Source organism: Gavialis gangeticus, unplaced genomic scaffold (genome assembly GCF_001723915.1).
Source record: "Gavialis gangeticus isolate Ggan-Ray unplaced genomic scaffold, GavGan_comp1, whole genome shotgun sequence".
In the NCBI taxonomy this organism is placed as follows: domain Eukaryota; kingdom Metazoa; phylum Chordata; order Crocodylia; family Gavialidae; genus Gavialis; species Gavialis gangeticus.
This window is the reverse complement of record NW_017729019.1, coordinates 9,748,846-9,761,456: the sequence shown is the minus strand read 5'-3', so window position 1 is coordinate 9,761,456 and position 12,611 is coordinate 9,748,846. Positions and strand designations below refer to the sequence as shown.

The following is a 12,611-nucleotide window of genomic DNA, read 5'->3' as shown; positions in this document are numbered from 1 at the left end:
CCCCCCCCCCTTGGAGGCTGCCTAAGTTTAAAACCCGGCGTGGGCTGCATGAATATTTTGGCTGGATGTCGCTGCTCGGTTCTGCTTCAGAGCTGTTTTCTCAATGGGACTACTGCACAGGTTGTACTAATGTCGCTCTTGCCGGCATGGCTGCGATGCAGAGGAGGGTCGTGGTCGTGGTCGTGGTCGTGGTCGTGGTCGTGGTCGTGGTTGTGGGGGGCGAGATGACGACTTCGCAGAGGCTGCTGTGCAATGCGTGGGTATTTTATTTGGGGGGGGGGGGGGGGTCGATTAGATTTTATTTTTTCGTTTCCTCCCCCCTCTCGATTCAAGGCTGGCGTGCGGCGCCGGGCACTCCCCGGCGCCCCGCGTTTCAGAGCTCGGAGGGCTGTCGCTGCGTAGTTCAGAAAGTGGGAAATGGTGACGCAGTGATCATTGTCGCCCAGTTTTCAAAAGCATCGGGGGTGGGGGGGAGGGACAGGTATGCGGTGCCTGTGGGAGGCTTGCAGACCAGCTGAGAGGGGTTAAGGATGAGCTGAGAAGGGAAGGTAGCGTGGAGGGATTAAATGTCATCATTTTGGCGTTGGGAAGTTGTTTACCTTGCTCTCTCCGTGTCTCCATGTTGGCAGCCTTCCAGCTCACATGTGATAGTCTTCCCTGTACTGCTGCATCATTAACTAAGTGGCTGAGCTTGCACACCATTGGCTGGGGTGGGCTCTGAGTCTAAACACTTGCTCCTATTGGAGGAGAGGGTGATGGCAGGTGAAAACCTCTCTAGGATTGGCCGAGGGCAGGGTGTCAAATCTAAATGTCGATTTCACTCGCTTCAAAGTGCTGGGAACTGCTCTGTGACTACGAGCTCAGCTGGGTTTTCGTTCTGTTTCTCTCCAAGCCAGGCATTTGAAAAGCTCTCTGCCTTTGGCAGTACGTCACTTTGCTGAAAGCAAAAGAGAAACGCAGCAAATTCCCTGGCACGGCCTGCGCAGGTCGTTGTGGGTGCAGATAAATCACCCGGCGTTTGAATGGCATCGGTGACAGGTGAGTTTCCTTCTGTGGCAAAACCAGCTGCAAGGATGCGTCAGCGTTGCAGCCCGCAGGGAAGGGGAAAGTCGCGTATTTGTGAGTGTCTCTTCCTTATAAGGGTATACGGTCTCATTGCTGAGCACCGGTACCCTTGCGGGAGAGAGGATTTGCTAGCCTGCTCAAGTGTCCCGGGCGGAGGCCGCGCCTGCGACTTGCGATGTATAAATACAGAGTGGGAATAGGAGGGCGACTGCGGCCTCGACTCCGCTGTAGACTACGCCAGAATAAAACCGCAGGGAAGCGAGCGAGGGCTGAATACGGCCTTCGGCGACGATTTACTTAAAAAATAAGTACAGTTAGAGAGCGCGGTTGGAGGGAGCAGTGCAGCACATGGGGCTGGGGAGGGAGCAGGGAGACCGAGGAGGACAAACAGCCCGGATCCAGCAAGGCCTGGAGATGGAGGATGAGCATGAGTCCAGACCACACAGGAGGCCATTTTTTTTACCCGTTGCTGACGCTGTTTCCCTGCCCTCCTTCTTCCCAGAGTGCTCCGCGGGGAGAGGTTGGGTCCGCCCAGGTGTTTGGCAGATGCTGCTCAGCTCCCCGGCTCGAGAAGTCCCCGGATTCTGCAGTGGCTCGCGCTCTCGCGCAGCAAGGAGCTTTCTGCCCCGAGCCTCCAGTCACGTAGAGGCTCCAGCGAGTTCAAGGATAAGGGGGCGGACGCCGTTCAGGTATTACTCATTTGCCGGGAGCTCGAGAGTCAAGTACGCTCATTTAGCAACAACTGTCCTGGTTATAACCAGAGCGAACGTGGCACGCTCTCGGCCTGGATCGCTTTTGATGCCCGTTTGTCTCTGAAAGGCGTATCCCGTATTCCCGCAGGCACCCACTGCCAGACCCGATTTCATCAGGCCGGGTAGGGCTGCTCGAAGCCCTGGGGCAGGAAAGCAGAAGGGAGGAAGCTATTTCCAAAAGGGAGAGCCAAGGGTGGTATCTCCAGCGGGGTAAAAAGCGCCTCCTTTTCCCTCCTTCCATCCTCACGCCGTTCCCTGCCTCCTGCGCCTGCCGAGCTCCACGGCGCATCGAGCATCCCCCTTGGAGGTGTCACCGACCCTCCTGCGTCACTCGGCCCTCGCCCGTGGAGCTGACTCCCGCTGAGCTTCCGCGCTTCCTGCTGTGCTAGATCCGCAGAGAAGGAGGACCAGCAGCCGCATCGGCAGTCCCTGCAGCGAGGCCGATGGGCGTACACGCACGTCTGCCGGCAGTGCTGCGTAACTGCGCTTACACGCTGATAAGCCAACAGCTGAGAGACCCATGCGCGGGCAGCAGCCGGACCGAGAGCCGACGCTCAGTTGCTCGGGAGCGCGGTGAGTTGCATCTCTTCTGTTGAATGCGGTCCGTCCAGGTGCCCCTCGCGTTCGCCACCTCTCGCCGGTGGGGAGGGAGGGCTCTGTTCACTTGCCACGTGTCCGGGGCTTCCTGCGGCGGAGGGGATTCGTGGAAGAAGATGGGGCTGGCAAGCCATCAGTGCAGAAAAGAGCAGGTGTCCATTCAAAGCACCCCGAGCAGACACAGGTCGGCACGCTCCCGTTGGGTTCCTTGTCGCCTGCCGGCCCTGGAGGGGTTTGCGTCAGTGACCGAGTTCTTTTTTTGGCTGATTTTAACCTCGAATGGTAGCTACGTTCTTCAGCCCTCCCCGGGTGGGAATTCAGTTCTTTGTGAGAAAGAAATCCCAGGGACTTGCAGGATGGCGTGCTAGAGACGTGGTGCTTTGCTGCAGGGGCGATGGGGGAAACGGACTTGTTGGGTTCCTGTGTGAGCAGGAGCTCGTATTAGTGTGCCAGGGGCACAAGCATCTGATTCACGTGGCCCGGTGGTTAAGATGCTGAACACGAGCTGAGAGGTCTGGGTTTGATTCCTTGCTCTGCTGCTTACTTGCTTGTGAAGCCTTGGTTACTTGGCTTTGTCTTTTGATGGTTCAGCTTCCTCCTCTGTAAAGAGGGTCTTCTCGTACATAGCTGCCTTAGCGCGGCACTAGGAGGCTTATTCATCGCTGGGTTGAGTACTTGAGGCACAACCCACGCAGATTTCCTGAGGTGATTTAACTGTGCAAGGACCATGCATGTGGGGAAAAGCAAGTTCAGTCTTTGCACCAGCCGGTGGTACGTGCTTGAGAGCATTACCTTGGTTTTATTCCTTTGCACCGGAGTGGGGCTGTCTGAGCAGAGGCAGCCATGATCTCTCGCTGCGCTCGCTCTGCCAACATCAGCCGTGTTACATCTGTGACGCAGTCCGTTTTGTTGGAGGCTGTTGCCTGGGCTTTGTGGAGCGGGATGGCGAGGGCAGGGGCTGGAGTGAGATGCGCACTCGACGTCGGGGCTGAAGTTTGCATCTGTAAGCGAAGCAGCAGGGGTATCGGCACCTGTCCGGTTCACCGACCGAGAGCAGAGCAGGGATTCAGACGAACGCGACAGCACCCCTAGCCATTTTGTTGCTTGCCGAGGAGAGTCTGAGCCTGCAGCACTGCTGCTGCTGTTCATTTCCACGTCATATAAATACAGTGCTCTGTGGCAGGAGTGTCGCTGATGCTGTGAGGAGGTTACAGGCTTTGAGCAAATGCTTCTCTTTTCTCATTTGGGAAAATCCATTATTATGGTCAACTCCTCGACAGTTTGTTCCCTCTTCCCTCCCCACCAGAAATGGCCTCAAAGCCCATCCAGGGAAGCCAACCCCTGCCCTGCAATTGTTTTAACCTTGCGCGAGATGTTTTTGTGTCTGGGTGTGGTTGGGGATTGCCAGTCTTCGGTCCCCGTGATGGGGACGCATGCTGCAGCAGCTCAGCATCTGCTCCAGCAGATGCCTGTGGATGGAGACGCACGCAAAATGCATCTCATCACAGCATTCGTGGACAAAATGGCCGTCGCGCATTGCCGAGACGCCCTTGTTGCGTGTTCAAGGGTGCCTGTTCTCCCCCCGCCCATTTTGCGGGATGGGATAATTGTGTTGCCTCGTGAGAGATTTTTCCTGGCATTAAGGTTGGATTTATGCGATGCATGCAGAGGGCTTGCACCTTGGACTGGCTCTGCCTGTCTGTGGCAGGGAGGGATCCTTCTTAGCGGGCACAATGTCAGGCTGCCTCCTGCAAGGTCATTCGCCCGCCTCGCCATTACCCGGCATCATGTTCTCGAACTCTCGGTCCCGGTTTCCCCAGCATGGCCGGCGTTTGGGCCCCGAGCTGAGTGGTGCGGACGCCTTCGCCTTTTGCAATGGGCCAACTCCAGCTTTGGGGTCTCGATGCCGATCAAATCTCTCGTTTCCAAAAATCCAGACCTGAGTTTCTGGGCACGAGCTGCTTTCGGGAGCAGGAAGCCACCCATTTTTTGGACTGTTCTCAGAGGCAGGCATGGAAGTGTTGGAGTGAGGGGGAAGGAGAAGGGAACCAAATCCATCTCTGTGTTGGGTGACCCTTGTCTGTTCCTAGTGCCAGTCCTCCCTGCTCGGCCGCCGCCTTATCCCCTGAGTTGTGCTGCCAGATGGGGGTGAGTGCTGAATCTGCTCCGAGCTTTTCTTTGCCTGTCTCTCGCCTGTTTTCAAGGAGCTCTGGTCCTTGTCAATCTAATGTGCACTCTCATTTTCACATAATTTTTCCAGGGAAAGGAACCTGCCTGCTAATCCTGATGGCAGTGCTGACTCTTCACCCGCGGGGAGGCATATGTGGTAGCTTGTCTGCTAAAAACCAAGCCAACGCAGCATGAATCAGACCATAAGTTTTCCATAGAGGAGACACTGTTTCCTAGTTAAACCCAGACCTTCTTTCCCATGCAGCACAAGTGGGGCACACGGTCCTCCCTGGCTGTGTATGGGCTGATGAACCGTGTTTACTCCAGAGCTGCAATCGAGCCAGGGGCACGTGACGGCATTTGGAGAGGGAGAGAGCGTGGCATCCCAGGCTCAGACAAAACACGCAGAAGTCCAGGTATCCTGATGGACCGCCTTCTTGCAGCCTGTCCATTTGTACAGCTTTAGGTCTAGCTCCCACATGGCCATGATGGTTTGAGTGAAGGACAAGAAGATGCTGTGGTCCCAGGACTACTTAGTGACCACACGGCCCAGTGTCCGGGACACATGAGTTAGTCCCTTCAGACAACACTGTCAGGTGAAAGAGCTGGTGAAAAAGCAGAAGGGAAAACCTTTGAAGATGTATTAAAACACAGACAGCTCATTGTCCTGCGGCATGCGTCAAGGGCAGCTTATGTTACAGGAAGCCTCTTGCGGGCATTACAGTGTCTGCCTTCTAGAGCCCTTCTGTGTCAAGTCACTCGCTGGGAACAGCCCATCATCCCTTTAAGGACACGGGGGGGGTCTAGACTTCCCTTGGGCACCGTCTAGAGAATAGCAGCGGGGGCAGCGGGAATTTTTTGGGTCCTGCAGTGGCAGAAAGAGTCGTGTTAGAACAGCTTGCCAGCCCGGCATTCAGCGCCTCGTTGTAGGAGGGCACGTTTTCAAAAAAGCTTGCAAATGCAAAAGGCTTGTTAGGCTTCGTTCAGTTCGGCAGAGGGCGGTTCGTTACAGTCTGTTCCCCAGCGTGTTGTCCAGACTAGTTTTATATGGCTGAAGTATGATGAGTCTTTTATCACCTTTCTTGGGAAGCTCTTTCACAGTCTACTAGAGCCAAATGGTGAGCGCTTCTCCTTAACAGCCAAAATGTCCCTTGGCTTAATTTCATCTCATCCCTGGTAGTTACAGCACCTTGCGTTGCCTTAAAGAAACCCTCTTTTCCTGCTCTCTGTGCCATTCGGAGGACTTGCTTTTCCACCTCAGGGCTCTCAAGTGTAGCACTAAAGTGTAGGGCAAACTGCGTAGCAGCACGATCGTCCTGATGAGTCACGGCAAGATCAGAAAATGGCGCCCCAATAATTAGCACTTCTCATAAGGCTGTTGTGTTAGCGCTGCTTCCTCAAGTTCTGCCTGGCTTTGGGGCAGGCAGTTCAGAGTCAAAAAGGTGGGGTGATTTTTGCACTGAGTATAATTTACCACACCTAGAGCGGTGGAGTACGCTCAAATTGGCTCGGGTTGCAGAGGTATCATGTATTCTTGCAGGGCCGGTAGGAAGGGTTGTGATGAGCTATACGACCGGTCGTTATTTCATTACCTTGTCCGGTCCAATAATAAGCATAATGGCGCATGTTAATGCCTGTTGTGTATCCTGTGTGTGAGGGCTGGCAGAGCCGTAGGAGGCTGCAGGAGGATGAGCCGCAGGGGTCTGCGGCACGAGCACTTCTTCCAGATTGCCGCAGAAGCCGGGAGGAGCAGGGGCAAGTAGATCTACAACTGCACGGCTTCTCCAACCTACCCCCATGGCATTCCTAAACTACCCCTGCGATAGCCATGTCAACCTCACTGCCAGTCTGCGGTCTGGGAGGGCATAACTCTGCCTGATGCTAAGACCTACGTTCCCAGCCTGGCAGAGGGGTTTTTTTTGGTAAGAGGAGAGGGCTCTGCAAGCTCGATGCTCCGTGAAACTGCGCCTGAATGCGGCACGGATCATTCCCAAGCTGCTTTCCTGCTTAGAACGGACTTTGTTTAGCAACCACCGATGAGAACAGGAATCACTGGCCATAATATTAAATCACTGGGTGCAGCAAGAGTTAATCCCGTAGCAGGTTTCCATGTGGCAATAGTGTGGAAGGCAAATCGCCATAAAGGGTGACTCGTACATTTGTTCAGCAGCTGGTTTTCAAATACCTCCGCCATTTCAAAATAGCCGCTTGGCCCCGCATCCCCAAAAGAATACCTGGCGTGATTCACTTGCATAGGAACTGATTCTCCCCAGAGTTTAAAGTACTATTTAAAACCCTGGCCTCTTTTTTTCCCCCGGTGCAGTGCGCAGTCAGGCCAAACCCTTGTTTGCTACTCAGTTTAAAAAATATGCAGCTTGTTGATCCTTCTGCTCTGTTAAATGTTTCCAAGGTAAATATGTGTGGGTGTGCTGGCATCTTGGAGACTAACTTTGCATTCTAATAGGAGCTAAAATTGATGGCTGATTTGGAAAAGGAAAGCTGGTTGTCCAGTCGTCGAGTTGGGATGAAACAGGACAAACCTGTTGGAGAGGAGGCCCCACGACCAGTGTTCTGGCTATCTTTTTACTTCTGTGCGTAATGCTTGGAGGACCAGAGCCTGTTGTTTCATGGCATCAGGTGCAAGACACGGGCTCAAAGCCGTCTCTCGGCTGTGTTCTTTGAGGCTGGTGTGCTGGAGTTTTTGTTCGGTACCTAAGGAAGCAAAATTCCTGTTGGAATCCCTCTTGGTGCCAGATGGGAAGACGGCATCGTCACAGCCTGGCCCTGTCCCGGGGCGAAGCGGTGCTGGAGTCTCTGGAGCAGGGTCACTTCTTTTAAATTCTGTGCAACAGATATCGTGTTGGCTCATGTGTCTCTCACTCCTGGGCCTAGCCTAGCTGGAGAAGGCTGTTCGCGCGGAGGGATGGCCTGGGTTAGCATCGGGGCAGAGGAGAAGGCTGCCTGTCTGGATGCACAAGCCTCTCCCTGACCAGCACTCGGGGAGAGAGCATCGTGTCAAGTGGCTGCAATGAGCCACGTGCCTCAGGTTGCAGAGCTTGTTCCACGCTTCATAAGTTCACCCCGCTCCGTTCCCTGTAGAGTTCCCCACTTGTAACGCCACGTCTTTAGGGCCTGCCCCTGGCCCTACCACAAACCTTGGGTGTCATTCACAGGTCTTCTGTGGGCAGCTTCCCAACCTACCATATTTCCTCACATCAGGGCTGGGAAAATTAGGCTTTGATCCTCGATTCATTCTGCACCTGCACATGGAACGGGGCAAAGGGGAAAGGCTTGATGGGGCCTGTGTCTCCTCTGGTGCATGTCCCAGCAGCTTCAGGGCCGCGTTAGCATCAGCCCTGGCAAAAAGAGACTGGCTAAAACATGTGGTTTTCACCAGCCTCCCACCAGCAGCCTTTACAGAGCCAGTCTAGAGCACTTACCAAAGTGAGGAATTCCCCCTAAGCTGGGGGAGATTCACAGGGGGCAGTCCCTGCCCACCCTCAGGCCCCCTTACACTGTCCGAGTAACGTGGAGCAGCTGTGAGGATATGAAGCACTTGGAGGCAAAGCAATTGCTGATACTAGAGATAGCGGAAAATCCCAACAAGCCTTGTGGAAATTCCACAGCTCTCCCGTTTTCCATTGGAAACTGGTCACAAAAATGTCCCAGGTGATCCCACCAGGTGGTGTTCATTTTCCAGAGAGGGGTGTACGTGTGTGTGCATCTGGGCCTGCATTGTAACATCTAGGTCTGCGTTTCCACTGTACTGGGTGATGGGGCGCACGCGCACACAACTTTTAGGGTGAGTTCTACCTGTGTCGTTTTTTGCTTCCTGTTGTGGCATCATGAACTGGTCTAATTTTTTTAACTTGTTGTCAAAATTTCCCCCTCTCAGGATTACCTGCCTGCCCAAGCAAGCCGTAGGCTTTGAAGGAATTGCCACTGCTACCGATGCATCTCTCGGGAAGGTGAAGCTAGCAGTTGCCAGCCGCGGCGGAAAGCTACTGGTGGGAAGGGAGGCTTGGCAAGGCACAGGAATACTTATCTGCCTCTGACTGTGAGTAGCATCTATGTTTTAATTCTACTTGAAGCTGCAGACTGCAAATTCTTACCGACACAGCACAGAATAAGTGATTGCATAGATTCATTTGCAAATCTAAAAACAAATGCGCCATTTTAATTTTCTGCTGCCTCATTATATTTTTGTAAATGTTAGTCCACTTCGACGTGTCTGCAACCTTCCCCCCTCCTCTCCCCTTTTCTTCTATAACTATGAGGCTGAGTACAGGCTTGATTAGTACATTAACCAACTGAAGTCGCTGTTTTATGAAGTCATTTTGGCTCTGTTCCTTCTCTGTAGCTGTTGCGTGGTTGCTGTCAGAACTGAGAGCATGAACAGTACAAGGCTGATTAAAGTGCCCCCTAATCTTTTGTGTGCATGCATGCAGCTTCTATTTTGTTAAAAGGCTTTAGCCAACATTTACTTTAGCAGTTTCCCGCACATATTTCAGGTGCAAAATTTAATGAAGTAACAAAAGGGACCCAGCAAAGCTATGTCACTTGAGAACGTGACAGTTCTTGACTGTAACTCATTCTCAGGGAGAGACCCTCTGCTTTTGATGAGAGCCTTGTAGTGAGGAAAACTGGGCAAATGTTTGCAGACACTGAACTGCATGAACTTTAAATTAGAACGTGGTTTCAAGTCAGCATGCAAATCTTGGTTATAATTCCTCCTCTACTTCCCTGTTTCTCCTGTTTGAACAGGATTGCCCTGATACCATCTCTTTTTTCTTTCTTCACTGGCTTCTCTTGCCCTCATGTTTCTGGATGCAGTTAAAGGACAGAAAGCAGGGAAAAAACCCCAAGAACATTCACAATTGTGAGAAGTAAGAAGGGCCAGAGGTAAAACAACGTCACATTTGTGTCCAGTTCCTGGAAAGCCTTGGTGCCCAGGTCTGTGCCTTGAACCATTATTATAGATACGTGTGCAACGGGGAGCGTAAAGCACCGCCTTGTAGTGGTGCAAGTGACTGCAAATGTTGCAGGGCAAAGTAAACCAGCACACACATACGCGCACACACACACACCCAGTTAAAGCTTCCTGAGCAGGAAGTCTGAGGCTAAATAGACCTGATGATATTTAGCAGTGGTGAGAAAGGTCATTTTATTGTGCGCTATAAAAACATGAAATTCCGTGCCTTAGTGTTTGCCTCTGGTAATTATGCTGTTCTGTTAATAATTCACTAGATGCATTATCTAGTTCCCATTTTAGAGCACAGGAGTTAGGGTGTTACCACTAGTTCCTGCTTCCAACAGTGGCTTTCAGCTTACAATTTGGTACATGGTTTTTTTATTTTTTATCAGAAATTGGTTTCTGACGTGGTCACTTGCAAATCTCAGGGGAATTGGATTAGCTCATTTTAAGAAGAACCTTTTTCTTCCCCCCCCCCCCCCAAAAAAAAACTGTGACAGGGAAAGCCTATAACAATGACTGGCCATCTTGACAGAGATGAACAGTCGGAAACAGATACTAGTTCACGCAGAGGGAACGGTTGCTAGGTGTGACGGTTAGTAGCTATGAACTTAATGAGACATGAGTAGCGCTGTGGAGGAGGCGAGCTCACTGGAAGAAGTGAGTAGGAAAAAAGCGGAGTAATGCCAAGTTTCCAAAGTTTCATGCGACTGTTTCAATTAACCATTTCTCCTGCAGAAAGAAACCACAGTCCTGCAGTAGCACGGTGCCATTTCCCTTTCTTTTAAGAGATTTTTGCTTCTGGTACTTTTTTTTCCTTTTTGGCCCTTTGCATCTGCACAAAGGAGCAGAACCGGCATGCGATAGAAAGGGAGTGGGCACTGGATCCGGCTTGCTTAGGCCACCCACTTGAACCAGAGCATCTTTCTCTTGCCTTGGCCCCTGTGCTGACTGCGGCTGGCAGCGACACCCAGGCGAAGCACTGTGTTCTGGGGTACTTCAGGGGCAGGAGGGTGCTGGGGCTGGTACAGACTAGCCCTCAGAAGCAGGAGCCGAAACGGGCTCCCCAGTGCAACCGCTCCTTTCCGTGCCCAGAAACAATCAGGTCCAGGGAAGAATTTGTCTCTTGCTCTGCAAGAATTGAGCTTGGGCTATTCAATTCATTTTGCACAGGCAGGTTCAAATGGAGACTGCTCTCAGTCGCTGTTAACCAGGGAGCAGGGGGCTTTCAGCTATACTCTACTTCCTCGGCACCTCCGGCTTATTTGGATGTTAATGTAAAACTGCTCATGCTGACCAGATGAGGTCCTTCTGAGGCTAGTGGAAAGATCAGGGTGTGATTTAGAGTTGGTTGTGGTGGCATGTGTTTTATTTTCTTAATAAATAGTTGAGTGCCAGTCCTTGCTTCATTTGAACATAACTTGAACAGCCTCCTGAAGATCCCTTACAAAACCTGGCAGCAGAATCTGCTGTCCGGGCCAAGCGTAACTGAGGTCCGCAGTATGAAACCTCAGCTCACTTCAGAGCTGTATGGCTTGGACTTGTAGGCAGCATTTGATACTGACCCAGCCTTTTCTTTGGCACTTTTCTGGATTAGTGGGCAATAATTTTCTGCTAGGTGAGATGCAAATTATTCTTACCACCTAAAGCACTGAAATGGCCGTATGTCAGGCAGCTAATTCTGCTCATGTATATGAATCATCGGGGACATTGCTGACACAAATTTATCATTTGAAAAGCACTATCCACTGGTGATAGCTACAGTGATGTTTTCAACCTAAAGAGATGCATGAAAAAATCACCAGTTCCCAAACACAGTATTCTTTGAGTAGGCAAATATGTCCTTAGCCCGAACAAAAAGCATTTCTATACCTAACTCCCCCTGATTTAAGGAGGAATGAGACACCTACATACCTTGAAGGTCTGGCTGTTATGGCTTATAGTTGCAAAGAAGGTGATAATACGCAAAGCCTATCTCCCAGTTCAGCGTGTACTTCTTGTGAGGCTGACAAGATTGCAAGTCAGGAGATGTGACCCAGACACAAGGAATGAAAAAAACCCTTTTTACATGGCTGCTTTTGTGGCCATAATAAATGCATCCAAGTAACTGGTACCAGGCATAAGGCTGGAGGAGGGTTTCCTGCTGGTTGTGATATTTCCCCCAAAGAAGCAGCTTCTGGGTATATTTTTTTTTTTATTTAAAAAAAAAGAAAAAAGACAGGCAGACCTGAGGATGCGTAATTTTTAAGACTGTTGCATTTCAGAGTCACTTGTCATTCAGACCAAGACCGAGACCTATCACTTCCCCTTTTGTTCTCGCTCCCCTGGAAAGTCCTTCTAACATTGCGCTGTGATTTGCCATGACTTTGTGCTCTGCAATACTAAGATGGAAATTCATGCTCTGGAACCTGAGGTGCAACTGAGAAGCCAACCCCTGCAGTGGGAAAGGTGAGGTCTGCTTCTCAGTGTGAGTTATGGCCACGCAGATCATTCAGTGTGGGGCACAGTGAGGCAGGGCTCCTTGTGCATGCTTTTCTCCCGTGGTAAGCAGAAGCAAAATGAAGCTGCCTTGCCCTCAGTGAAGGAAGGGGTAAACCAGCATAGTTTTGCTTCCACTTACTGCAGGGCGAAGAGCATTCACACAGGAAGTTACTGTGGAGCACAGATAGCTCCACCCCACTTTTACTTGGTGAACAACTGTTGCTGCGTCCGTGTGCTCACTTTAATCCTGACTATGCAGCAGCGAGACATGACAGCTTAGCTCAGATCAACTGAATGTGGAATCTGTACTACAGCAATAGAAGGAAAAGGATGGATGGGTACAGACAGGTCTGCTGCACAGAGCTGGACCTGGCTTCTGCCAATCCAGGGGAGCTAGTTATTATTTATCCTTCCCCATTTTTATTGTGGCAGCTTTGCACAGTGGGCACGGCCCCAAAGAACAGTTGACAGAACATGCTGAGGGAAGAGGATGATGAAGCCTTACACAGAAGTTGCGTGCAGCAGTGTGCGAAGACACAACTCCAGCCGAAGCTGAATTCAGATTTCAGAGTTTG

The 12,611-nt window shown here is 51.5% G+C and overlaps 2 long non-coding RNA genes across 4 annotated transcripts in view; one reads left to right on the top strand and one right to left on the bottom strand.

The window, feature by feature from the left end:
* Positions 1-672, bottom strand: part of LOC109295274 — a 4,350-nt gene extending 3,678 nt beyond the window's left edge. Inside the window, exon 1 of the long non-coding RNA XR_002096711.1 lies at positions 600-672. This is a non-coding gene — a long non-coding RNA (uncharacterized LOC109295274). The remainder of the gene's footprint in view (positions 1-599) is intronic.
* Positions 673-952: 280 nt separating this feature from the next.
* LOC109295275 lies at positions 953-12,605 on the top strand. 3 transcript variants are annotated; one of them, XR_002096713.1, is made up of 5 exons: positions 953-1,038; positions 1,568-1,754; positions 2,125-2,390; positions 8,479-12,003; positions 12,469-12,605. It is a non-coding gene; the product is annotated as an uncharacterized LOC109295275 (long non-coding RNA). The 3 variants fall into 3 exon arrangements; XR_002096714.1 differs by having other exon boundaries at positions 1,568-2,390; positions 8,479-8,640; positions 9,417-12,003; XR_002096712.1 differs by having other exon boundaries at positions 1,568-2,390.
* The last annotated feature ends 6 nt before the right edge of the window (positions 12,606-12,611 follow it).